The sequence below is a fragment of the Lacerta agilis genome, chromosome 5, assembly GCF_009819535.1.
Source record: "Lacerta agilis isolate rLacAgi1 chromosome 5, rLacAgi1.pri, whole genome shotgun sequence".
Lineage (NCBI taxonomy): Eukaryota > Metazoa > Chordata > Lepidosauria > Squamata > Lacertidae > Lacerta > Lacerta agilis.
The window spans coordinates 564,545-592,222 of record NC_046316.1 but is presented as its reverse complement, the minus strand read 5'-3'; the positions used below and the strand labels follow the sequence as shown (position 1 = coordinate 592,222).

The window sequence follows — 27,678 nt, the reverse complement described above, 5'->3', positions numbered from 1 at the left end:
TGGACCGTGCCTTTCCGTGTCGCGAGGAGCGGATCGCATTTCAAACCAACTTCCCCGCAAGCAGAAAAGCCATCAGGGCAGGAGGCGGGGAGGTGGCGTTAAAGTTTTGGTCCCTGATGCGCTACATTTCTGCGTGCAGCGAGGGTTCTCTACTTGCGCGGGGATCATTTCACACGAGCCAGAGCGAGCCTAGAGTGGTGCCGAGTCCTTCTATCCTCCGAGGTCTCCCCGGCCTCATTCCGCCGCCGCAGGTGTCGAAGCGGCTTCTCGCGGCTCGGATGGGCTCCAGGGGCCGCCTCGGGGCGAGGAGGGGAGGCCGAAGGGGCATCGTCCACCCCCCGCGGGGACTCCTTCGGCAGCCGCGCGCTTGAGAAGGAGGAGGAGGGGCGGCAGCAGGCCAAGCCGCCGGACCGCCTTCCCGCGTGAGAAAGGGCTTCGGAGTTGGCTTTCGCGCTCGCCGGAGTCCCAAAGAGCAGCTGGCAGCAGCTGGAGCCCGGCGGCCGGGCGGGCACCCCTCCGGCCTCCTTCGCCTCCGCGGGGATCTCCCGCCCAGCCCCGCGGGGACCAAGGCCCAGCCCTCGTGGCTCTTCGCAGGTCAGGGAGATGCGAAGAAAAGCGAGGCTGCGCCTTTCTCCTCAGCCCAGCGGGTCGCGGGTTCCCATCAGGCAAAGTCCGGGGGCGCCCCTCCCCCCCCCCGCCGCGGCCGGTGGGCTCCGTCCGACCCCAGAGCGGACGAGAGGCTTTCGTGGGTGCCTGAGGGCGGCGAAACACCAAAGGGCATTTCTCCACCTCCCCCCGAAAGAAGGGCTGAGTGAAGTTGCTCCTCGGGAGCAAAGGCCGGGGATCCAGAGACCCCTCGGGATCTGAGGTCCCGGCGGATCCTGCCGCCCCAGGCGATCGCTTCCGCTTGCCTGGTGGGTGAGCCGGCCCTGCCTGGAAGCGGCCGGACGGAGAGCCGCCTTGGGCAGAGCCGGGCGGGATTCCTGGGATGCCCCCGGGCGCCGTGCCGAGCAGCTTCTTGGTGCTCTCTCTGCGAGGCTGGCGAGGGGAGCGAGCGGCAAGTCAGGCGGCAGGCAGGGCCCGACATGCTGCCGGTCTTTCAGGGTCGACCTTCCCTGACCCCTTCTTCCCTGGTGCCCTTTTGGCGCCGCCTCAGGCCGGCGTCTCCTGCCCAGTCCCCTTCCGTCGGCCGGCAACGGGTCCTCCGGGGCGCTGCTTCTGCTCCTTCACCAGCCCCATTGGAATGAATGGCAGCCACGCCATTTAGTTCAATGGAACTGGGAAGAATGGACCCTCCTCCTGCTTAGGGGAAGTTTAATGGACACATTCTCCCAGTAGGAGCCTTCATCCCCACCATCCAACACACACCCAGTCCTGGGAACTTGTTTCCCGACAGCTCAGTCAGTAGATCCTGAGGCTCTTGAGGGTCCTGGGTTCGAGCCCTACACTGAGCCAAAGATTTCCTCCCAAATTTTACCATTCTGTGATTCTAGGACTACATCACAAGCCTGCCTCCAGTGTAACAATGAGATATTTGAAATACCCCAATTTCCCCCAACTAGATTGAATCAGGGGAAGCCCAGGATTTGTTTGGGATTTTGCAAGAGGCGGCAGGGCTACCTTGCTCCAAACTGCCTCTTGCTCAGCCAATTCAAACAGAGGCAAATGCACAAATCAACCGGTCCTCGGATTTCTTTTCTCTGCATTGTTCCCTATCCCAGGAAATGCTGCTCTCTGAAAACCACCAGAGATCTTCTGTGGGGCTGCCGACCCATTCATTGCAGACTTAGGAAAAACAAACAGTTGGTGTAAAAAGACTTGGAAAACTGAAGTTCCCCCAGAATTCATTACTTCACCTTTTCCTTGAGCACTTCTCCTCTTCGCCTTCTTAGAGATCAGCCTGGCCAAGACAAAGTTGGTTTTCTCAGCGGTCGCTTCCAGAATTTATTTTGTCTCTCTCCCCTCCTTCCTTTCCACCCTAGAAAGCAAGCCAGTCACAGGAGAGGGAATCTCTCTCTCCCCTTCCAGCTCTAGTAAGCCAAACCTAGGAGTTTTTATTTTGCATGGGAGAAACGAACAGAATGCAAATAAAATTAAAATAAGATAATAGGAGCAGGTGCTTCCTTTTCTCTGGCTCTTTGTGTCACTGGAGGAACAGAGAAGGATTCTCATATATATATATGGAAACGGGGTGGGGACGGGAGAACCCCCTTTTTCTCTTTCTGCCCTCGAGGGAGCATGTGATGCAACACCGCGCCAGCCTGCCTTGAATGGGCCTGGGCATGACGCGGCTCTCGGGAGGGCTGGCTGGACGGGGCCCCGGAGCCCCATCTGGTTGGACGGCGACCGCCCCATCGCGCCCTCCAGCAAATGGAGGGGAGAGGGAGTTCCTGCTCCTCGTCTCCTCTCGTCACCATTGGCCCGCGGGACACCTACACGAATGCCGGAGCCGTGAGGCATCCCATTCCGGGCTCCTTTCCGCACCGTCACCTCCCTGCCATTGCATCCCTCTGGAATTCCTGCTACCCCGCCGGCTCTTTCCCCTTCAATCACAGCTGTTTCAAAAATGCTCTGGAGTATAAAGTATAGCTCTTCAGAATAAAGCCCTGGGTTTTGGCCCCTGCTGCCGGCGTCTCTTCCGCAAGAAGGGGTTGCTGGAGCGAAATGCCAGACTGCCAGACCTTAAGAATGCGCTTCTTATCTGATCGCACTCCTGCGCTTTTAAACCCTTTGCTTCCGAACGCGTTGTTTGTGCGTCTTGGACTGATGAATATGAGAAATAAGCCCTGGAGCTTTCCCCCCCCCCTGGGGTAAAACGGTTATATACTCGTATGGTGTGGATGAAGAATGGTGGTGGCGGCGGCGTGCGTGTCCGCAGACCTCCTAGCTAGGAAAAGCGCCTGAAGGATTTCGAGGAGCCACCAGCCAAGCGCTTCTGTTTGTCTAACTCTGAGTCACTGCTGGAAGGGGGTGGGGGGCTCTCTTAATATCCGCGGGGTGGAAGAGCTCCTACTGTACTTTGGTTTGCACTTGAATTAACCAGTAATGTAACGCAGCCCCAGCCTTCCGTGCATGGACCTTGGGGTCACGTGACTTGGGCTAGGGGTCACTTTGTCTTAGCAAAGTGACAAAGGATCCAAGGTGTTTCCCCTCCCCACCCCACTTAGGGTGTTTTTTGTTTCTCTGTTGCTGCTCCCCACCCTCACCCTAGTATGCATAAGTGTCAGTGCTCCTGCCCTCTTCTTCCTCCTTCAACTGGACTGGGGGCATTTGACTTCTGGAAAAGCAAAGCAGCTCTTCTTCCTGATCCTCTACGTGTTTACTCAGGATATGAAGTCTCACTGGTTTCAGTGGAACTTCTACTGCCAAATGAACGGGCTGGGAGCTGTGGCCTTTACAGATCTATGAGGGTTCTCCAGAAAGGTGTCTTTCTGGACTTTGAACCCAGGCCAGTAACATTTCAACTGGTGTTTGTGCATCAGTGACTCCCATTCAGCAGGCAAAGTGTCTTACAAATTTCCTGTACAATTCTGCCCCACCCCCACTGTGTAACTCACCTCACCTCACCACCTATTGTCAAATCTCTTGATGATCCATCCAGCCTGCTAGGAAGTGGATTCTCCCGCGTAGGAGTCTCCCGTCTGATCAGGCTCTTGTTTCCTGTGTTCCTGTAACCAGGAGCAGTGCACCTCCCTCTTTTTCTCCCTGCCCAGACTCTTCCTGGTTCTACTAAACTATGAACTGGTGGGTTCAACTGGATGGCTTCACTTGATACAGCTTCTTCCTCTTATGAATTGCTGCAGCAGTTTTCATGTAACATACATTTTTTGGCTGGGTGCCTATAAGAATTTAGGTTAAAACACACAAAGAGCGTGAAGTGTATTGTGCCAAACCTGCTGCCTGGTTATGAGAATCTAGTAGTCTCACTTTCCAGTCTTGACTTTCCATGTTGAGGAGGGCAAGGATTCAGTTATTTAATTCATAAAGCCTGTTCCTTCTATATATAGCTCCATGGTGAATGCTGCTGGCATTTGCTTCGGGTGTGTAGACTGTGGAGTGTGGCAGAGCTCCAGAGGGATAAAACACAGAATCAGGTTGTGACTCCAAGGCACTTGATGCATTGGACTGGCTGGTTCAATTCAGTGAGCTGTCCATGGTGGTTGCAGCCCACAAAGTTTCTCTCCTGGTCATAGCAAGTGGCAACCCCCTTCCCTCCCTCCCTCCCTCCTTCCTTCCTTCCTTCCTTCCTTCCTTCCTTCCTTCCTTCCTTCCTTCCTTCCTTCCTTCCTTCTATCTTTTCTGGTGGTGCAATGATAAAGCTGTTTATACACAAAAGCCTCTCGGGTTTAGGGGTGTAGACATTTGTTCCACAGATCCCCTGCACCCCTCAAGGCACTTTGGTATCCTCAGTTATATACAGTGGTACCTTGGTTTACAACCATAATCTGTTCCAGAGGTCCGTTTGTAAACCAAAACAGTTTGTAACCCAAGGCACACATTCGCCAATGGGGCCTCCCCCCAAAAATATATGTTTGTAATAAAAAAAGGGTTGTAATCCCCAAAAAAGTTTGCAAACAAGCATTTCCGGGTTTGACGTGTTTGTAATCCAAAATGTATGCAAACCAGAGTTTGCAAACCAAGTTACCACTGTATCTGGAGCAACCTATTTGCGAGAATGGATGTGAAGACTACAGCATTATATTATCTTGTTTTAGATCATGTGGGAACCATGGCTAATGGTGGGAGATGTAGATGGCCCTGAGATCTTATGATGAAGGGTGCTATATAAAGCAAATAGATAGATAGATGATAGGTAGGTAGGTAGGTAGGTAGGTAGATATAGATAGACAGACCAGCAAAATTTGTAAGGCCACAGATCACCCCCACTTTTAAATACTATGCTCCAGGCTATGCTCCTGATCAGCAGCTGATCTGCTTTGTCTAATAATTTCCATTATAGCCACCCACTTGACTTGTATTTATCCAGCTTTGCCACTATTGGTCAGTCTGGTCTCTAGTTGTAGTCTATGGCAGAATTTTATATGTAGGGATCAGAATTTCTTTCTCCAGTCATCTCTTGGTGTCACTTGGAAACTGCATAATGCCCAGGACAGCCTAATCCATCTAAGTCTGCAACTTCTTCCTACATGCTATCTGTGACCAATACACACCAATGTACATGCCAGCTTCAACCCTACTCCACTTTGCTTCATATCTAGCCTGATTAAGAGTTCTGGAGAACTCAAAAGCTTGCTCACTATTTTGTGACATTTTGGTTGGCCAGTAACGCGAGATGAGCACCACAACCCCAGAGTCGGACACGACTGGACCTAATGTACAGGGGTCCATTTACTTTTTTAATTGGGTAAAGGTAAAGGGTAAAGGGACCCTTGACCATTAGGTCCAGTCGTGTCCGACTCTGGGGTTGCAGCGCTCATCTCGCTTTATTGGCGAACCAGAGCAGCGCACGGAAACGCCGTTTAGCTTCCCACCGGAGTGGTACCTATTTATCTACTTGCACTTTTTGGGGTGCTTTCGAACTGCTAGGTGGGCAGGAGCAGGGACTGAGCAACGGGAGCTCACCCTGTCACAGGGATTCGAACCGCCGACCTTCTGATCAGCAAGCCCTAGGCTCAGTGGTTTAACCCACAGCACCACCCACGTCCCTAATAAAGGTGGTCCTAATAAAGGTGTCTCAAATTGCTGCCCAGGTTTGTAGAAGCACAGATTTAATATCAGGGTGTCCCTAATCCAGATTCACTAAAACCACAAATACCTTCCTTATGTTTTTGTCACCTCATCTCCAGCAGAAAGGAACACACTTGCAACTGGCTTGCATAAGATTCTGGTTAACTGGGTGGGAAGTGAAGTGGCTTGTGCTTTGACATTCCAGTGTTAGGAAAAAGCCAACAGGAGCAAGAGGAACCTCTGAAATACCTTGGGACTCTGTCATCTAGGTCAGGTTTGGACAAGTACAGATTTAGTATCAGAGTATCCATAATCCAGATTAGCTAAAACCATATATATTGCTGTAAACTGTATGTGGCAATTTTAAAAACTCCTGCATATACATCTTGTTCTCACATCTAAATATTGAACATTTATTGGGTGCAGATTAAATAAAATGTGTGGTGTGGTTCACAATTGCTTCTCTGGAACAGAGAAATCTGTTCAGCTGATTCATTCCCCACCCCAGTGGCTAGCAGTTTGAACAGGTAAATTGGCAGACTATGAAGGCAGGCATTTTGTCAAGCCTAACATTTTAATATTTTTTTTTCTGCTTTTTTGCATTACCCCAATAATGAAGAAAATGATTTGGAAAGGAAAAGGTTTAGTAGAGCACATAAATGAATGTTGTCAATACCTAGAATGGGCATTCCCATTCAAATGGTGTGTGTGCACTGTGTCATGTGATCAATTATGTGGGGCAGGGCTTACCTGCCCCCTCCCACAACATTTTATTCAGGTTGGCGCCCCTGGTAGTGATATAATGAGTACTTTCCATTCATGACATCAGGTTTGTCTTTGGCTCAAATATTTGTTAGTCTTCAGTTTTTGATGTATTAATTCCTTGTTATTGTTATGTAGAAAAGTTTGAACATTGTAATTATATTTTATATAGTAGATATAGTTTAATATGCAATAAATGTATTGTGAGAGGGGTCGATTTGGTTAAATTGTATTATCATCTTTTATACTAAGGGAACCAATTTCCAGATTTGTACGTTTTTGCTTGTTTGTTTTGTTACTGTGTTTGTATTGTGTATGCTAGTTCTAAGGACCCATGACCCTCTTAGTTAGTAGCTCAGTCTTCTCATTCAGGAATTGTATGAGAAAAATAGATCAACTTTTTGACTCAATCTGGAGAATCTGAGGAGTGAAGGATTTCCCACTGCAAATTTAGACTCATAGACTCACAGAATTGTAGAGTTGGAAGGGACCTGGTGGGTTATCTAGTCCAACCCCCTGCAATACAGGAATCTCAACTAGATCATCCATGATAGATGACCATCCAGAACTGTCAAACAGTTCTTACCGTCAGAAAGTTCTTCCTGATATTCAGTCAGAATCTCCTTTCTTCTAACTTGAATCCAGACCAGGAGGAAACAAGCTTGCTCTGTCTTCCATGTGACATCCCTTTAAATTTTTGAAGATGGCTATCATACCTCCTCTTCAGTCTCCTCTTATCCTGGCTAAACATACCCAACTCCCTCAACCATTCTTCATGAGGCTTGGTTTCCAGACCCTTTTATCCTCTTAGTCACTCTCCTCTGCACATGTTCCATCTTGTCAATAGTTGCCACTACACCAGCTAACCCAATAAGAGTCTTTCCTGCATGGTTTTTTTTTTTTTGCAGGTGTATTCTGCAACGTGTCCCTGAGGGCACAGCCAGACTGTCACTAATTTCAGACGGGATTCAGCCACATACTGGCAAATTCAGACATGAGCTCTCTCTTTTTCCTTCCTACACCTCCTCCTTCCTCTGCCCCTGCCTTTAAAACCTTGGGAAAGAGCCAGTGAAAACAGTGTGGTGATAGACTAGTGCAAATTTGGTATAGGGAGAAAGTTACAAAGTTAAGCAATAATTGATGAAGTGTGTTCCAGTAAAATGCTCTATGTAAAAACCTATGCATCCTTTAGATGCAACCTGAACTGTAGATCAGTGTGTTCTGGAACACACAACATTTACCAAAGTAACTGATGGGCTCTGCTTCAGAAATACTGTATGTTGGCTCCTTTTTTCTTCTTTCTCCTTCCATTTTCTATCATTCAGCTTTGCTGTTTTTACTTTCTGTCTTTCAATATCTTCTCAAATTTTTATTTGTTGATGTAATATTGTGGATTATAATAGTACTCACTGTTACCTAAGGTCTGATCTGATCTGATGCTTTCTGGTAAACTGTGTTAATGTTGTTTGGATTTCTGTTTGAGCTTCAATAAAATAATCTCTAGATTTTGGAAACCTGAAAGGAGCTTTAAACTAAATCCTAAGTGGGGAGGGAGACAATATTACAGCAGATAGGGGAATACCTGGTACTGGGAATAATAGCTTCCTTGATACACAGGACCACCGCTGAGAAGGCCTGGTTCCCTGTAACCTCACATCTCGCAGGGAGGGAACCGCCAGAAGGCCCTTGGCACTGGACCTCAGTGCCTGGGCTGAACAATGGGGTTGGAGATGCTCCTTCAGGTATACTGGGCCAAGGCCGTTTAGGGCTTTAAAGGTCAGCACCAACACTTTGAATTGTGCTCAGAAACATACTGGGAGCCAATGTAGGTCTTTCAGGACTAGTGTTATTTGGTCTTGGTGGCCACTCCCAGTCACCAGTCTAGGATTCTGCATTCTGGATTAGTTGTAGTTTCCGAGTCACCTTCAAAGGTAGCCCCACATAGAGCGCATTGCAGTAGTCCAAGTGAGAGATAACCAGAGCATGTACCACTCTGGCGAGACAGTCTGCGGGCAGGTAGGGTCTCAGCCTCCATACCAGATGGAGCTGGTAGACAGCTGCCCTGGATACAGAACTGACCTGTGTCTCCATGGACAGCTGTGAGTCCAAAATGACTCTCAGGCTGCGCACCTGATCCTTCAGGGGCACAGTTACCCCATTCAGGACCAGGGAGTCCTCCACACCTGCCCGCCCCCTGTCCCCCCAAAACAGTACTTCTGTCTTGTCAGGATTCAACCTCAATCTGTTAGCCGCCATCCATCCTCCAACTGTCTCCAGACACTCACACAGGACCTTCACCGCATTCACTGGTTCTGATTTAAAAGAGAGGTAGAGCTGGGTATCATCTGCATAGTGATGAACACCCAACCCAAACCCCCTGATGATCTCTCCCAGAGGCTCCATATAGATGTTAAAAAGCATGGGGGAGAGGACAGAACCCTGAGGCACCCCACAAGTGAGAACCCAGGGGTCTGAACACTCATCCCCCAACACCACTTTCTGGACATGGCCCAGGAGGAAGGAGCGGAACCACTGTATAACAGTGTCCCCAGCTCCCAACTCCTCTAGATGGTCCAGAAAGATGTCGTGGGATAAAACATCCCCAACCCCTCTCTGGAAACCATTTGGATTCATTAAGTGGCAGGGCGGACCATCCGAATTGTTCCCACCTAGTGATGCAAGGTGATAATATTCTCGAGAATATTCTCTGCTAGAAAATTCTCCGCAAACTGTAAATTCTAATGTAAGAACCAGTTTTACAACCCACATTAAAACATCTAGTAAATAATAAGTCAAGCCGTGATATTGCCAGTGTAAGTAATGAATAATGATTTTTTTGATCCAGTTACATTATTGGGCATTGTGTCATTCACCATTGGCAGTTCTGAAATGTGAGCTACAGAAAACATTTTTTAAAAAAGTTTTAAAATGCTATTCATTTAATTTGATGAACATTTGAATTCGTATGTATTTCAACTATATGTAATAGCCTTTTTTCTTTTGGTGTGACCTTATTCTTAGCAATTCTATACCCTTGGCAATACAGTGTGATTTTTTTTAACAGAAAGTAACTTTAAAGCTTTATACTCTCAAAGTACCTAGGCCTATACAATTATGTGTAACAGCATGTGAGGTGGCCTTGATTTAAACAGTTGACATTTCTATATTTTTATTTAGTGCCAGTAACTGGTTTTTGTGGTGTCTTTCAATGGTACAAGGTGCCATTTACCAGATACTGACATACTGAAATATATTATCATATAATGATAATATATTTAATGTTAATGGCTTCCTTTTTATATGTATGCATATAGTTTTGTTTATCAAGCTGTGTTTTAGTCACCAAAACAGTTATTAAGTGTTAGAGCTATTAGAAGTTAATTAATAGCTAAGTGTTAGAGCTATTAGAAGCACAAGATAGCCTATTACTGAATTTACTTGTATCAAACCTCAACATGCCAATTGTATTTTTTGACTTGTCCTATAACATGTACATGTTCTAATGAAAGAATAAAATATGATTTAACTACTGCGTTTCCTCATACCATACCTTAACATGACAGTTACTGGTGCCATCACCTTATTATATCATTTTCAATGCATTAAAATGAATATTCTCCTATTTTAAATGAAAATTCTCTAATATTCTCATTAATCGAGAATATTCTCCAAAAGATTATTCTCAAGAATTTAACACCACTAGTCCCACCTCCCTGCAGAGGGTTGCGGAGAAGTCCAGTTGCACCAGGAAGTGAACCGACCACGGCACTTCTTTTGTTTCACTTTTACTTAGTGTCAGATCCCCCACATCCATAGGGGGGAACACCAGGTCTAAGGCATGTCCACGGCTATGAGTTGGGCCAAATTCATTCAAGGACAGCCCCATGGAGGCCATGCTTTCCACGAAGTGCCAAGCAGCCCCTTGTAAGGTTGTGTGGGCATGAATATTAAAATCCCCTAGGACAACCAAACTAGGTCTCTCCAGGAGAACATCCGCCATGACCTGAAGCAGCTTGGGCAGGGAGTCCTTGGTGCAGCGGGGAGGTTGGTACACCAAAAGGAATCCTGTACTGCCCCTACTGCCCAACTTCCAGAACATGCACTCAGGAAACTGGGTCTTCCCAATAGGACGCCTGGTGCAAATTAATGGTTTCCTAAAAATCACTGCAACCCCCCCCCCCCCCGCCCATAAGGCCTGGGTTGCTGTGCGTAAGAGAAAGCGTGTTCTCCCATTGAAGAGAGCACGGGTTGCAGAAGGGTTAAAGGAGCAGCTCCAAGTTGATGGGAGGGGGTTTTTGTGCTGGCCACAGCTAGGATTGGTTAAGGCAAGTTGCTGGGGAGTTTAGCATGTTGCTAGTTGTTTGATTGACAGTTCTTGCCTTTAAAACCTAAGTTTGTGAAACTTTGGTTTCACTTTTGCGGTGTGCAACGGATCTCCCGCCCGCCCTCCCTAATTTGGGAACGGCGCTTTGCTGCTTGACCTTGCTATGCCTGTCACGGGGTTGTCTGCTTTGGAGCGGGAGCCTGGTAGGAATTTATCCGGTGGCTGATTGGCTTTTGTCACTGGTTTTGCCTACTGCGTAGCAAATCGTCACAACTTGTAAGGTTGGCGGTTAGGCATTGGTCATAAATTTGCTTGCACTAGGGGCCAGGATAGGCTGTGCCTGCCCCTAGTATCGCTTCAGAGGTATGGTTAGGCTGTGCCTGCCTCTGAATGCGTGGGGCAGGGGTAGGCAATTGGATGGGCCTACCCCTGCAAATAAGGGTATTCTGTTAAAAGAATCCAGGGACTCTTTCTGCTTTTGTCCATACCCACCTCAAGTGGTGGGAGGCTTGGGCCAAGCGGAGTCCTAGGGAGCATTTGGGGGAGAGGCCTGGGTCGTTGCCCGACTCCGCTTCTTCCTTAGGTGTTTACCCTTTTCTGACTTCGCCCTCAAAAGCGAATGTCAGCTGTCCCATGGCTGGGGGGACAGTAGTCGCATTCCAATGCCTAAGCAACCACTCACATTGGCTGTATTTAAATAAAGTTGTGGCCAAAATTATGCCAAAAACCCAAACCAAAAATAACGTGTCCTGACTGAATTACTGGGGGGAGCTGGGACGGTAACCTCGACATGCAAACCTGGTGGATAAGCAGCGGCAAGGACAGGCCCATCTGCTTCATCCAACAAAGTCTCTGTTACACATGCCAGGTCAAGTCGTGGATGACAGCGGTCTTGTGAATCATTGACCTGGCATTGCACAGCAGCACCTTCAGGGCACATGTGTCTCCCTTGTTGATTCCAGTCAAGACCAGACCCGGAGGCAGGGATACTCTTCAAACAATGACTAAACCGGCCTCCTCGGTAATGACATGCTCTGGTCTTAGCTTAACTCCGATCACTGAGATCGGTTGTCCCAGTGCATCCCTCCCCCCCTGTGGAACCTGCCCCAGCCATTCTGTCCCAGGCTGCCCTGACCCTCTCGCCTTAAAAACAGAACTATACAAACTATACAAAACTATACCAACTATACAAACAAACAAACAATCCCTAATAATAATAATAAAATATTTACAACTATACTATAATTAAACCAATTCCCAACCCAACAGCCACCCCCCCAACAGAGAAATAAAAAGCACAAAAAACCCACCATTTAAAACGCCACATAAAATATAATTTAAAAACAATTAGAAAGAGGAGCCTTTTCTGCCAGGTAGCAGCCACAGTCCTTGTGAAGCCTGTCAGGCCCTGCCCCAAGCCAGGTGGAGAAAGGCAGGGCAGGGCCCCCAGGCCCCCAGCAGGCTGTCCTCAAGGGAAGAAGGCCCAGAGCCAAGGGATTGGTGGTGGGACGATGCTGAGTGACCAGAGGGAGAAGAAGAGGCTGGAGAGGAGGGGGTCCAAGATGTGGTGATGAGGCAGGCTGCTAGGGCATCTCCTCATTCTGCTGCAACCAACTCCCCTTCTCACCCCACCCCCACCCCCTGGTCTCCTAGAACACACAGAGAAATGAAAAGAGCAGAGCAAGACTGGTTATCTAGACCAGTGTTTCCCAACCTTGGGCCTCCTGCTGTTTTTGGACTACAACTCCCATGATCCCTAGCTAGCAAGACCAGTGGTCAGGGATGATGGGAATTGTAGTCCAAAAACAGCTGGAGGCCCAAGGTTGGGAAACACTGATATTTGGGAAAAATCCTGTAGAGGAGGAGACTTTGGCAGCTGTGGGAAGCCGGGGACCTTCAGTCCCTGAAACTACCTCATGGGGCAAGACCTCCTGGGAAGACTTGCTGGGATTACTAGACCTGCACTGCTTTGGTTGCTTTGAATAAGGAACTAACTTCACTGACACTTTGTTTTATTTGCTGACCTATACTTGACTCCAGCTCCTGACAGGAAACAACCAGAAGGAAGTAGCTGGAGGGAATGACTCATGGTTCCAGTGCTCTCTATACTAATGCACGGAGTATGAGAGCAAGACAAATTTGAGCTCTTAATACAGGATGGCAAATATGACCTAATAGACATTACTGAAACTTGATGGGATGAGATTCATGACTGGAATGTAGAATTTGAGAGGTATAACCCAGGGGTCAGCAATTTTTTCAGCAGGGGGCTGGTCCACTGTCCCTCAGACCTTGTGGGAGGCTGGACTATATTTTGAAAAAAATAATAATGAACGAATTCCTATGCCCCACAATTAACCCAGAGATGCATTTTAAATAAAAGCACACATTCTACTCATGTAAAAACATGCTGATTCCCGGAATGTGCACAGGCCGGATTGAGAAGGCGATTGGGCCGGATCTGGCCGCTGGGCCTTAGTTTGCCTACCCATGGTATAACCTGTTCAGAAGGAAAAGACCAAACAGGTATAGAGGAAGAATAGCAGTGTTTAATGTTAAGGCTTAAACATTGTGTAAAGGGCTGAGCAAGGCTTTTTTTTCAGCCGGAGCTCAGCTCTGGCATCTTTCAGGTGGGTGCCATTGCCATTTTAAGATAACAAGGGTGAGCTCCGGCACCTCTTTTTCTAAAAAAAAATAAAAATAAAAAAATAGCACTGGGACTGAGTATATGTACAGGATGTGTATGTTGATAGCTTTCTTTAGGTAATGGTAGGATCAGCATTACCATGCTACTTAAGCTGTCATTAAAAATAGTCTTGTAAGCTACTAAGCATAGGTATTGTTCACACTCTGCAGATTGGATCAGGTTGCAACTCTGATCTAAAATGTATTTCCAAGGAATGATGGAGCTGATATACAGGATTTACGTCAAGGGTTGGATGCCCAACTTCTTAAGCCTCTTAGGTGCATATGTTTTTGCATCCTGAAAATTGCAGTCTGTAAACATAGGTGCGTGAACTAGAATCCAAGCAGACTGCTTTTTATGAGCCTAGGACTTGAAGGAAGGGCTAGAGAGGAAGAATTTCTTGTGGTTCCCATTGGCAATATTTTCCATGGTAGGAGCAGGAAGTGAAATGAGGAAAGTCATGGGGAGGTAACAGAATTTTATTAGAGCCAGATGGGTGATCCTAGATCAGTGATATCACTATGGGTTTGCTCAGTGCTGGCAAGATATAGCACATTCAGTGCTGAGAGACTCCCAGTGTATCATTGCACCCTTCCCAGCTGATTACACTGACCAAATACAAACAAAGGGTGGTACTCAAAGAATGTGGGTCTGAGCTAAACCCATATGGATCCCCAGTGCTCAGCGACTGCAAATGTTGCTTCATATAAGGTCTCTTGGGAGCTGGATGAAAGAATAAACTCAGATATGAATTATTCACTTTATGTAGCTTCTGTGGAAGGGTAACCACCACCACCCCAACCCACAACCCAAAATGAATTGATTATAAGTACCAGTGAGGCAGCATGAAAATGGGTGTGTGTGGGTGTGGGTGTTTGAGATCTAGTTCTATTAGCAACTCTGGAGAAAAGTGATTCATGCTTACCTTCTGCATTAATTTTGGTGTTGCATGAAATTGAGAAGTTGAGGGTTGGCTCACCTTACTAGCTCCTTAATCCTAGCCCTGATTCCCTTATCTTAATGGAGTTTCCCAGTTGAAAAGGGAGATCAGTTTTGCATGAACCAATCTGCTGAGTCATTACTTAATCAAGAATTAGGCTATGGTATTCGTTTAGTTTTTACACTAATATTCTGCTTTTCCTTGGGAAAACAATCACTTTCCATTATTCATCCACAGCACTGGAACCCAGATAAGGCAACTGTACACAGATATTGTACAGATATCTTACAGGTTGTTTTCTGCTGCTCCAGAGAAGTGGACACGGAGCAATGGAAATGTACAGCAATGTACAGATATCTTACAGGTTGTTTTCTGCTGCTCCAGAGAAGTGGACACGGAGCAAGAAAGAAGATTCCACCTGAACATTAGGAAGAACTTCCTGACAGTAAGAGCTGTTTGACAGTGGAATTTGCTGCCAAGGAGTGTGGTGGAGTCTCCTTCTTTGGAGGTCTTTAAGTGGAGGCTTGACGGCCATCTGTCAGGAATGCTTTGATGGTGTTTCCTGCTTGGCAGGGGGTTGGACTGGATGGCCCTTGGGGTCTCTTCCAACTCTAGGATTCTATGATTCTATTTGCATTTGATTCTATTCCCCAGCTTTTGTTTGGAAGTCCATGGAGAACTTAATATATTGACTAGGATAGAGCTTGTGACCTGGAGGCCTCTTACACAACTGTAGTCATATGAAATGTAGTGCAGGGTGCAGACTTACTAACCAAATAACGTATCATAAAATAAGCCTGATGTCGTCCTTGATGTTCTGTAGCAGTTGTGTCACCCAAAACTGCTGCAGCTGCTGAAATGTAAGGTTGAACATGCAATTTATGTGTTTTCCAGATACTTTAATATAATAATGACAATTATATAAAAAAAATCTGGTCCACCTTGTTGCCACACCATTTTTATCCTTTTGTGTAATGAGAGATACTCTGGCTGTGCCTTGCACTGGGTGGCAAATGGTACAATGTAAAAAGAATAGTCTGTTAGGCACATCGGGATTAACCTGACACTCAAAGTTACACAACTCATATTTCTGAGCTAAATTTATGAGCAAGAATGAGCACAGGTTAGTAGAGCTTTGTATATTTAACTTCTCTCCATTTTTTAAAATTATAATTGAAAAATATCGTTGGCAGTTTTCCTCCACACTAGCTGGAAACGTTCCTTCCTTGAATTCATGAACCCCCCCACCCTCCCTTAAGTTCAGATACTGGCCTATACATAGAGAGGCCCATCTCTCTTTTTTTAGCAAAGGCTCCAAGAAGGTAAACATGTGTGAATGTTTATGTCAAGAAAAATGGTGCTGGAAGGTGCTAAGAATTACATTTAAATATTGGAAAGGAGCTCAGAGTAAATTTCAACTAAAATGAAAGCAGACTATTGAAGGACTAGCCTTAATGTGATGTGTGGTACATTTTCAGATCCAAGAAGTTAGCCTCGATTGCATCATGGCACCATTACAGGATGCATTTAGGCAGTCAACTTTCTTGGTTAAAACACCAGTTGATTTCTTTTATGAGAACGCAAAGCAAAAATTAGTTGAACCTGAAAGCTATGGAACTGTACATTTATTTGTGGTTAGGACACATCCGTGTAAGAAGACCCTTCTCTGGAAGTTCCAAGGTTTCTGGGACTGCTCTGCTGCTTGAGCCGTGTGAAGTGTTTGGAGATCTATCGCTTGAGTTGCTGACATAATTAATGATTTCATTAAGGCTGTGAAAGGGGGCACTTGTATTCCTTCTGGCATGGACAAGCCTTGTTCATGTCTTAACCCATGTTGCTTTTGCTGATCTAGAAGGTTGGGTCTCTAACTGCCGAAGTTAAAAGCCAAATATTACACTGGGATAGAATATTCGTTGCCATGTCAAGAGCCTAAGACATAAACACAAACAGCTACTACGGATTACATGTTGGCAAAGAATTGCCTAGATCTTTCAAACATCATCATCATTTTTATTTTTATTTTTGTTGTTGTTGTTTCTATAGTGTCCTTCATCTGAGGATCATAGGGTGGTTTACAATATAAATATAGATGTGAAATTGTCTTTTTTTGGGGGGGGGTCCCTCTTCTTAAATAAATAAATAAACAATCTATTTATTGCTCATGACTAAGCCGCTTCTGGCGAACCAGAGCAGCACACAGAAACGCTGTTTACCTTCCCGCCAGAGTGGTCCCTATTTATCTACTTGCACTTTGATGTGCTTTAGAACTGCTAGGTGGGCAGGAACTGGGACCGAGCAAGAGGCGCGGGAGGGAGGTGGCGGAGAGGTGGCATGCCGGGGGCGCCAGAGGGATCGCCGCGCCACGGCGGCCGATCTCCCTAAGACGGCCCTGAACAGGAGCTCACCCCGTCGCGGGGATTCGAACCGCCGACCTTCTGGTCGGCAAGCCCTAGGCTCTGTGGTTTAACCCACAGCACCATCCGTGTCTCTGGTTCCCCAGAAGAGGCTTAGTCATGCTGGCCACATGATCTGGAAGCTGTATGCCGGCTCCCTTGGCCAGTAAAGCGAGATGAGCGCCGCAACCCCAGAGTCATCCACGACTGGACCTAATAGTCAGGGGTCCCTTTACCTTTACCTTTATGCACATGAAAGATTTGCTTGGCTGTCCTGACCTTTGGAAGATGGCATTTATCCACATAAATCTAGATAAAGCAAGTATATTGCAGTTACAGGTAGTTACAGGTATATTGCAGTTAAGGTGCTACTGGAAGGATTTTTTTTATTTTTTATTTTGTTTCAAGTACCGGTATATTGCAGTACAACGTACATCTAGAATATAATTTTACAAAGCTGAAATAGTTCATTGGGCTAAATTCAATCCTATACTTTACTCATATGTAAATCCTGTTGAGTTAAATGTGGCTTACTCCTAGGTATGTGTGTGTGGCATTGCAGACATCAGGGTTCATTGCTGGAAGTAATTTAAATTAATTGTATTATCTCATGCTTAGGAACAAACCACCTCCTAACTGTAAATTGATCCATGGCATCCTCATAGGCTTTTGAAGAGTTGCTAATACTCTGCTTAAACCTTGCACCAAGGGGGCACTGGTAAGCTTAGTTTCATGGCAGTCTAATTATTCCAGTTTTACCATGGAGACTAAGTTCAACCCAAAAGACACTGCAAGTTAATGGAGCTGCTACCTTCTGTTGGGTACTCTTAATAGTACTTAATCTAATCTGTAGTAATTATTTAGAAATATACATGAGTTACTAAATTAAAACGCTGCAAGGTTTCCATGTCTGATCACACACACACACACACAGGTTATCATACTTTGTTTTTGTAATTTGTCAGTCATGATCGCTGTGTTTTACCTGGGATGTCTAGCCATCGCTTGTAAGTCATCTACTTCTGAATGTAAGTTGTTGGGAATCACTGGTGGGGAGAGCATTGCTGTTGCTGTCAGGCCCTGTTTCTGGGATTGCCATAGGCATCTGGTTGGCCACTGTAAGAACAGGATAGGTCCCTGGTCAAATCCTGCAGGGCTTATGTTCTTATATCTGGCAGGACAGGGCTGAAGAAAGCCAAATAGAATTTCCCCCAGATCACCATACTGTACACAGGTTGACTTATCATTTAGCATATACACAGTTATCATCAAAGCAATAAATAGCAAAATATTGGTTTTAAACTTAACTCTTGTCCTAGATGACTTAGGCAGGTTTCATAGCTGATGTGGTTATGGGAGATCCCTCACAAGGAGCAGTTGGAAATCCATCCCTTTCTGCCTTCTTAGCAAGAGGTACTGCAGAGAATTTGGTGAATTCTAGACTGAAGGCATTCCACAACTGACTTAAATGCATTCCTTTAGAACAGTGGTTTCCAATTGGTGGTCTACAGACCCCAGGAAGTCTGCATAACCTAGCTAGGGCACATACCTGTAGTGAGCACAGTTTGGCCCATAAAGCCTCAACTTTGACAAAGGACTCAAACTACTTAAGTGCAAAAATAGGTTGCTATACATGAGGGTTTCTAGGACACTGAAAAGTAAATATTTGTACTTAAAGCTGTAAGAGGAAATAATATTTTGCAAAGCTGGTGAGCACAAACAATCAAATATTGATTCGTATCTAGGGCCTGAATCTGAATCACCAAATTGGGCCCTAGATTGAATGGAGAGGAGCATGCATAGCCCTATTATTTATCCATGCCTGCTGGCATGAAAGGTTACTGAATGCCAAACAAGTCTGTCTTCGTTCTATTGTATGTATGTTTCATGTTATCCTTGACCTCTGTACAATTAGGCTAGCCATTCTCTGTCAGCTTCAATGCCTCATCCATAATATGGAGATAAAAGTTAAAGGGACCCTTGACCAGGGTCCAGGCACGGACGACTCTGGGGTTGGGGTGCTCATCTCACTTTACTGGCCGAGGGAGCCGGTGTACAGCTTCTGGGTCATGTGGCCAGCATAACTAAGCTGCTTCTGGTGAACCAGAGCAGTGCATGGAAATCCCGTTTACTTTCCCGCCAGAGCGGTACCTATTTATCTACTTGCACTTTGACGTGCTTTTGAACTGCAAGGTTGGCAGGAGCAGGGACCAAGCAACGGGAGCTCACCCCGTCGTGGGGTTTCGAACTGCTGATCTTCTGATTGGCAAGCCCTAGGCTTTGTGGTTTAGACCACAGTGCCACCTGCATCCCTAATGTGGAGATAATGATAACATTTTTTGTTTGTTTGTTTCATTGTCAATATTTTGATTTAATAATCAGGGTTAGTTTATAAGTTAGCAAAGCCAACTGACATAGATAAAGGTAATGAACCTACAAGTCGCTAACATGAAGCATTTGAGAAAAGAGTCTCTGGAAGGTTCTGTGTTTCAGGTTCTGGTTATAGTAGTAGTAGTAGTAGTAGTAGTAGTAGTAATAATAATAATAATAATAATAATAATAATAATAATAATGTATCCATAAGTCACAATCTGCTATTTCAACAGCCTAAGGTTAAACGATGGTATAGAAGTGCTCTTGCAGACTGAGAGTTATGCCAGGCAATGTGGAAACTGACTCAAAATTCTGTGCTGAAACTCAAAACTCATCATGCATAGAAATTCTCTGGAAAGAGTATCATGAGCTTGTAGTGGCACCCCATGCCCACTTACTACATTAAGTCTGAATTCGTTCTTGAGCCTTCAATTCTGTTCATCTATTACTGAACTGACATACATCCAAACATACATCCAGGTTTCAGTCCTCCATTGCTTGGACTGCAAAGGAAACATGAATTTAAATATTTTCCTGACTTAGCCTTGGGGTCACTTCCCATTGGTCGTCATGCACATTATTCATGTTGATAGGCTGAAAGGAGGTTGGGCGAAATATAAACGAACAAGCTCTATTTATCTCTTGAAATTGACAGTGCAAGCAGTTGTCATTCAGGCCATACAGTGAGTGCCTGCTTTGTGGGGAAGTGGGAGGGAGGCTGGAGCTTCACATGTAAATTGTCGTGTTTTTCAAATGCCAAATGGAAAATGAAAAAATGATTGCCAAGTAGTGATCGAGCGTGGAAAGCTCTCAGTCTCAAAACAAATTCCTGACTAAATAATAGCAACCAAAACATGGATCTCTCAAAAGGATATTAAAGGAACACATGGATCTCTCAAAAGATATTAAATCATCTTACAGGTTGCTTCTGTGCCAGAGGGCTGCCTTTAGGTGAGACCTGCCTATTCCTGAGTACTGGAATGAACAGAATGCAGGTTCCTTTTTCTATTCTTGCCTTTTAGCATTGCAAGCTGCATTGCATATGGTGTTTCACTCCCAATGTGCAATATTTATTAGTGCATTCCAACTACTCATTAATTTTCTAGAAATGTTTCTGGTTCAGTGAGAGAGATCTAGCTTGTAAGAGAGGGCTAGGCAGTGTGAGAGAAAGAGAACCTTGAATCTACACTTCAGTATGAGATAGGGTCAAAGAAAAATATCTCTTTGTTTTTCCCAGACTCTGTGGACCGTTTTAGATAACATATAGCAACAAATTCAAGTTTTCCAGCTAGTGTGCACTCGACCCCAGCTCCCTGATGAATTTGTCTATATCATGCCTGTGTTTGGAAATCTGACCCGCTTCATGTGTTGATCACCCAAATTGATCACCCAACTGGGGGGGGGGATCCAATGTGGACATTTGAGCTGGAGAAGCCTAGACACATAAACCTTTATGCACTCAGGCTTCCATAGGAATCAGAACTCTCATCAGGCAGAGTTCCATCTCCTGTGCTAGACTAAACACCTGGAGGTTTATATGCCCAGCCTTCTCTGTTTCAGATCTTTCTGTGCTCAGTGGGTGAACTCAGGGGGAGGCCTGCCCCCACTCAGGCTCACAAGATGACAGAAAGGGAGGAAGTACCTCTTGAGCAGCACACCTGGGGAGTCATTATCCCAGACCAGAGGATGTTACCTAGTCAGACTCAGTATACGCCCACCGGCCCCATGCTGTAATGAGACCTAATGGCTGCAGCACCAGGCAGTGGCCTTTTAGAAGCATGGATAGCTCAGGGGAGTGCAGAGGGGCAGCTATGAATAAGATCAGCCTGACTGGTCTTTAGAATATGCCCTTTCCTGAGTAGGCAGCTCTCTATTCTGCAGAGGGAAACACTCTAGCCAGAACGCTGCACTGGCAGCCTCTTAGCTATCAAGCCATTTTCAGGAATCAGTTAACAAAACCATTTATTTATCCATAGATAATAACAATATTCAAAATTTTCTAAAAATGAGATGAAAACAAAATATAACCATGTATCAGAAAGCTAGTGTGGTGCCATGTTTGGACGAAGACCTTGGAAGAAGAAGAAGAGAGAAGATTTTGGATTTGATATCCCGCTTTATCACTCCCCAAAGGAGTCTCCAAGCGGCTAACATTCTCCTTTCCCTTCCTTCCTCCCCCACAACAAACACTCTGTGAGGTGAGTGGGGCTGAGAGACTTCAGAGAAGTGTGACTAGCCCAAGGTCACCCAGCAGCTGCATGTGGAGGAGCGGAGACCCGAACCCGGTTCCCCAGATTACGAGTCCACCACTCTTAACCACTACACCACACTGGAGGCCAGGGTTTGAATCCCCAGGGTTTGAAGCCTGGGCCAGTCCCTGTCTCTCAGCCTAGCACACTTCACAGGGTTGCTGTGAGGATGAAATGAGAAGAAGGAGAACTGCATATCCCACCTTGAGTACTTTGGAGGAATATATGGTATATAAATGTAACAAATTAATAAAAATCAAAATTAAATAAAACTAAACTAAATAATTAGCAGGTTGTTGCTCTTCACAAAGTGTCCGCACTGCAATTCAATACCACAGCTTCCCAACTCTCTGAGCCCTCCACCTCCTGTAGCCCGGAGCCTTCCTGGCCTGACTGCTGCGATTCACTGAACGCCGGCAGAGTTGTGCACGACTCCTCCCCACTCGTGCTCACCCTGCTCGGAACCCGGCGCCTTAGCTGGTCAATGTGGCGGTGCATTACTCTGCCATCCTCTAACGTCACAAAATATGACACTGGCCCACTGGGTCGGGTGACCACCCCCGGCACCCATGCTGGTCCCCTTGCGTAGCTCCGGACACAAACCATATCCTCTGATGTCAGGTATCGGGTTCTATCGCCCTTGACCGCCGGTGGCTCTCTTGCATAGCGGCCAGGCACCTTGTCAGGGTGAACGAAGTCTAGAATTGTGGCTAACCTCCTCCCCATTAATAACTCTGCAGGGGACTTGCCTGTAGATACACACGGTGTCGTGTGCTGCAGGAACAACATCCTTGCAATGCGAGCAGACCAATCTCCTTCCAGAAGGCATGCTATTGAACCCTTGGCCGTGCGTACCATCCATTCAGCTTGTCCGTTCGAGGATGGGTGAAAGGGAGCTGACGTTACCCCTTTAATGAAATTATCGGCCAGGAATGCCCTGAAATCTTGGGACACAAATCTTGGGACCCGTTGTCTGACACAATGGTCTCGGGTAACCCATGCATCGCAAACAAAATGCGAAGGGCCCTGATTACAGCAGCTGAGGACATGTTAGGAACAATCGAAACCTCAAGCCACTTTGAGTAGGCGTCTACTACTATCAAGAACACCTTTCCCTGATACGACCCTGCAAAATCTACATGAAGCCAGCTCCAAGGGTTCTTGGCCCGCTCCCACCAATGCACTGGTGCCCTGGGCATTTCTGGGTGCACCTCCTGGCACGCCTGACAGGTGCGCACCCATTGTTCAATGCCCTTGTCCATGCCTGGCCACCACACATAGCACCTGGCTAAGGATTTCATCCGAACCATGCCAGGATGACCCATGTGTAGTGTGTCTAACACCTCATTCTGTAGGGAGCCTGGAATAATCACCCTGTCACCGGTGGTCCGGGAAGCGTCTCCATCATCATGATGTGCTCGGCCAGGGCTGGGTCGTCGTCAGCTGCTCCAGGTAGTGGTAGACGACTTAGTGCAGGGGTCTGCAACCTTTAAGACACAAAGAGCCACTTGGACCCGTTTCCAAAGGAAAAAAAAAAAACCTGGGAGCCGCAAAACCATTGCGACATTTAAGACAAATATAACGCTGCATATATTGTTTCTTACCTTAATGCAATAATAATAAATAACGTATAGGAGCCAATGCAAAGTATAATTAGTAAAAACAACAAGAATAAGTTCTTACTTTTTTGCATTGACTCAGGGGCGTACCCAGGATCAAAACTGGGGGGGGGGGGCAAGCCATGGTCCTTCAGGTTGTGACATTTCAGCACGGAAAGGCGAATGAAACCAAAATTTTAGGGAAATTATATATAATTATAGCAGTGCTTTATTACAGTAGTTATTACAATTATTTGCTTGTTTTTTAAAATTTTTTTATTCTAGTTACATGTCTTATACCAGGGGTGGCCAACTCCCAAGAAACTGTGATCTACTTTCAGCAGTGATCTACCCCCGTTTTTTGGGGTTCAGCTCAAAGTTGTTTTGGGGGGGTGTGGTGGGTGGGAGAGAGGGCTTCCCCCTCTAAGATAGGTTGGCAAGCGAACTAAGAAAGAAAGAAAAAGGGGGGTGGGAATGGAAAAGTGGGGTGGAAAATATAAATTGGGGGTGGGGTGGGTGGGAGAGAGGGCTTCCCCCTCTAAGATAGGTTGGCAAGCGAATTAATAAAGAAAGAAAAAGGGGGTGGGAATGGAAAAGTGGGGTGGAAAAATATAAATTGGGGGTGGGGTGGGGTGGGGAGAATATCTATTAAAAATATGTAGTAGTTTAAAAAATAAAAATAAAGGGGGAAAATCTTTTTCTTCTTTTTCCTTTTTTTGAAAACAAAAACAAAAGGGGAAGAGAAAAGAAAAAGGGGGGATAGAGGGAGAAAAGGGTAATAATAAAAATTCAAATAGAGTGGCTGCAGCAGCTGTGGGGGGTGTTTGTTTATTTTTCGTTTGTTTGTTTGTTTTAAAAATGGGATTTCTCCCCTTGGATTAAAAAAGGAGGGGAGGAAAAAAAAGAGAGGGGGGTGGGAGAGCAAGGCAAGAAGCCAAAAAGCAAAAAACAGGTTTTTTTGGGGGGGAATCGCGCCAGGCTCTGCAGCGCGCCGGCCTCGGGGCTCCGGGCCCCCGAGCCGCCCTTGGGGCCATCGTTGAGCATGTACACAGCCCGCAGCGAGCGCTGGAGAAGCACCGGTTGGCGGAGGTTTCAGAAGCAGCCCGGACGTTTTCGCCGCCGCCGCCCGGCCTTCCTGTTGCACGGCAGCGCAGGAAGGCTCTGAGTCCCGGCCGGGCCCCCGGGCGCCCCCCGGATCCCGCTGCCAAAGAGGCGTCGGACGGCGAGGCGGAGCAGCAAAGCCAGGCGGAGGCGGCAGCAGCACCATCCGGCGACCAACGCCGGGAAGGTCCCCCGCCCGCCCGCCTCTCCGGGGGCGGGGAAGGCGCAATGGAGCCAAGCCCCACAAGGACACCCCAGCTGCCCGCCGGGCCCGACACTCCAAGGAGGGAAGCGGGCAGGCGCGGCGGGTCAGGAGGACGGCGCGGCGGGCGCAGCCCAGGCGGGCCAGGAGCGCAGCGCAGTGCCCCCACCACTCCACGCCACCTCCGCGCCCCAGGCAGCCGCCCCGGAGCCGAAGGAGGAGCGCCTGTTGCGCGCTCACAGTGGCGGGCCACGGCGGGGACGGCCCCGCTCCGCTCCGCCAACTGCGCTGCCGCCGTCGCACCAGGCCCCGCCCCCGCGCCTCCCCCCGGCTGCCCCCTCCCTCCCTCTCTCTCTGCCCCCTGCAAACCGCCCCTCCATCGCGGGCAGGGCTGGCGCGTCTTCCCTCCGGCCGAGGAGTTCTCAGGCGCAGTGCCCCCACCACTCCGCGCCACCTCCGCGCCCCAGGCAGCCACCCCGGAGCCGCGGCAGGGCCGCGAAAGAGCCGCATGCGGCTCCAGAGCCGCAGGTTCCCTACCCCCGACTTAGTGCATCCACATGGCACAACAGCTTACCCTTCACATGACACAGTTCGTATTGGAAGCCATTCAAAAAGATGGACCATCGGAGCATGCGTGGGGACAAAATTTGAGGCGTTTGTTTATGTGGGTTGAAAAGACCCAACAAAGGCTTGTGGTCCGTTTGAATTATGAAAGGGTGGCCGTACACTGGCTATAGTCACATGGAACTTCTTGATTCCTGTGACTATAGCCAGTGCCTCCTTATCAATCTGGGCGTAGTTCCGCTCTGTGGGGCTCAAGAGATTGGACGCTCCGACCCGTCCGCCTCCCTGTGACTCAGGACAGCCCCCACGCCAGCACCAATGGTTTATCTTAAGATTTAGTGTCAGGAGTATAACGTATTCCTGGACACCGCAGAGTTAGACGCAGACATTTCTGGAAGCTTCTGGCTGTTGTGTAATTGACTGGACAGCACAACGCAGGAACTCAGCAACTCACTGGATAACTATATACAGTATTTATTGAAGCAACTAGTATCCATAAGTTACTATTTACAGACTTTACAAAATAAAAGAAACAAAACATAAAATCTTTTCCTCTCTGTCTCTCTCTCTCTATACTGACCACTTTCTCACACCAACACTAACCCCACGCTAACCACACAACTCTTACACAGAGCTCACCTTATCAGGAACTCATTGACCAATCACAGGTCGTTGCTAAGGGTCTGAGAGACAGCAGATCTGGGCTTTCTGCCAACTAGTTAATTGCTTAATTGCTTGGAGATAGACAGCTGCATTTCTGCACGTAGGCAACTCTGAAATCTCTAACAGTTTAGCAGCATCGTAGTGGGCAAGTGTACTGCCCTTCGACAGCATTCCCCGCAGCATATCAAAAGCTCTCTGTTGCAGTTGTCCCCAACGCCACGCGCACTTCTTTTGTAGCAGCCGATGCAATGGTTCAGCTATCAATGCCTTGTGTGGCATGAAGGCGTGATAGAAATTGATGAGGCCCAAGAAGGACTGCAGCTCAGCCTTGTTACTAGGTGTCGGTGCTGCGGCGATAGCCTTAATCTTGTCCTCCATGGGGTGGATACCAGCAGCATCAATTCTGTATCCTAAGAAGTTCACAGCTGCCACACCGAAACTGCATTTCTCCTTTTTTAGTTTTAACCCTGCATCCCTGAATTTGCATAGAACTGTCTGGATGCATCCCAGTAGCTCTTGAGCATCCTTTCCCGCAATTAACACATCATCAAAATACGGAAGAACTCCTGGCAGGCCTCTTAACAGGCGCTCCATTAGACTTTGAAATATGCCAGGCGCCACGCAAACCGCAAATTGTAGCCTATTCACCTTAAAGGCGCCCTTGTGAGTCACAATTGTCTGGATTTCTGCGGACGACGGAGTCACCGGAAGCTGCTGGTATGCCTGTACCAAGTTAATCTTTGCAAACAGCTTGCCCCCAGCCAGCTTCGCTAATAGTTGGGACACTACTGGAATCGGATAAGAGTTGCCCCTGATGGCCTTATTAATCGTACATTTGTAATCCGCACAAATTCGTATTTCTCCATTGGCCTTCAGGGGCGTGACAATGGGTGTTTCCCATCTTGCAGAATCCACTGGTGAAAGCACCCCTTGTTGTATTAACTTCTCCAATTCAGCCTCTATTTTAGGCTGTAGTGCAAATGGCACCCGCCTGGGTTTGAGGCGGATTGGTGCAACCCCCGGATCCAGTTCTAGGTCAATTGGAGCCCCTTTATAACATCCTAACTCTCCATTGAATAGTTCCCCAAATTCCTTGTACAGGGTGGCAAATGTCTCGGGAGCTATCTGGACCGTGTGGAGCCCTGAGATTCCCAAACCTAAGGCCGGGAACCAGTCTGTGCCCAGCAGGCTAGTGCACTTCCCTTTTGCGATCACTAGCTTTAACACGGCCTTCCTCTCACGGAACTGTACGTTAACTGCGCACATACCCATAATGTCTATGCGGCCGGCGGAATAGGATTGTAGGGTAGCCGGGAAAGGCTCCAACAGAGGAAGCTTACCTCTAGGGAATAACGATCTGGCCGTGTCATCCGAAACTATGGAGAATCCGGATCCGGAATCCACCTCCATGTTACACGGCTTTCCTTCAATTAGGACCCGCACAGCTGGTTTTCCTTGGGCTGGAAATGGCACAGTTTTGCCCTCGATTTGTGTGAGGTAATTGCAGTCGTCGAGTTGGTGAGTCGCTGTGGACGTCCTCTGACCCCTTGGTTTCGTGGACCCCGACGTGCCACTCGACCTGCAGACCCTTGCTATGTGTCCTGTTTTTCCACAAACATGACACGTTGCTTCTCGGAACCGGCAATTTCTTCTCTCATGTGATCCGCCACAGCCAGGGCATACCCCCCGACGGTCTTTATTTGCTGTGCTCTCCTGTTGCAACATCTCTATTCTCCGCACCGGGCTTTGGTTGGGGCTGACTTCCTGGTCATCCACAGTATGGGTTGTCTCTCCAGCTCTCTTTTCGGCTCGCTGGCCCGGGTTTTGCTCCTCTCTCTCAGCACTTTCTGTTGCAATTGCCTCTTGGAGCGCCGTAGTGAGATCTGTGGGAATGTTGAGGGATGTGGGAGAGGATATATTGTTTTAGATATCCTATCCCAACTTGCGTTTACAAGCTTGATAATATCAGCAGAGCTAACATTCCCTTTTTACTTCATATGCGCAGCAGAAAGATTGCATAGACTCGCTAGAGTCTTAAAAATATTGTCCTGGTGTCTTCCCCTTTTTATCCCTCTTTCAATAAGACACTTCACAGTCTTTGGTAAAGTGTAAAACGTTTACTTACAAGTAATCAT

The 27,678-nt window shown here is 47.2% G+C and overlaps 1 protein-coding gene and 1 pseudogene across 1 annotated transcript in view; both read right to left on the bottom strand.

Annotated features, from left to right (window-relative positions):
- The window catches only part of PTHLH (parathyroid hormone like hormone), a 14,275-nt gene extending 12,122 nt beyond the window's left edge, over positions 1-2,153 (bottom strand). Inside the window, exon 1 of the mRNA XM_033148225.1 lies at positions 1,857-2,153. The gene's annotated coding sequence lies outside the window, so the exon portion shown is untranslated. The remainder of the gene's footprint in view (positions 1-1,856) is intronic.
- Positions 235-27,678, bottom strand: LOC117046222 (annotated as a pseudogene).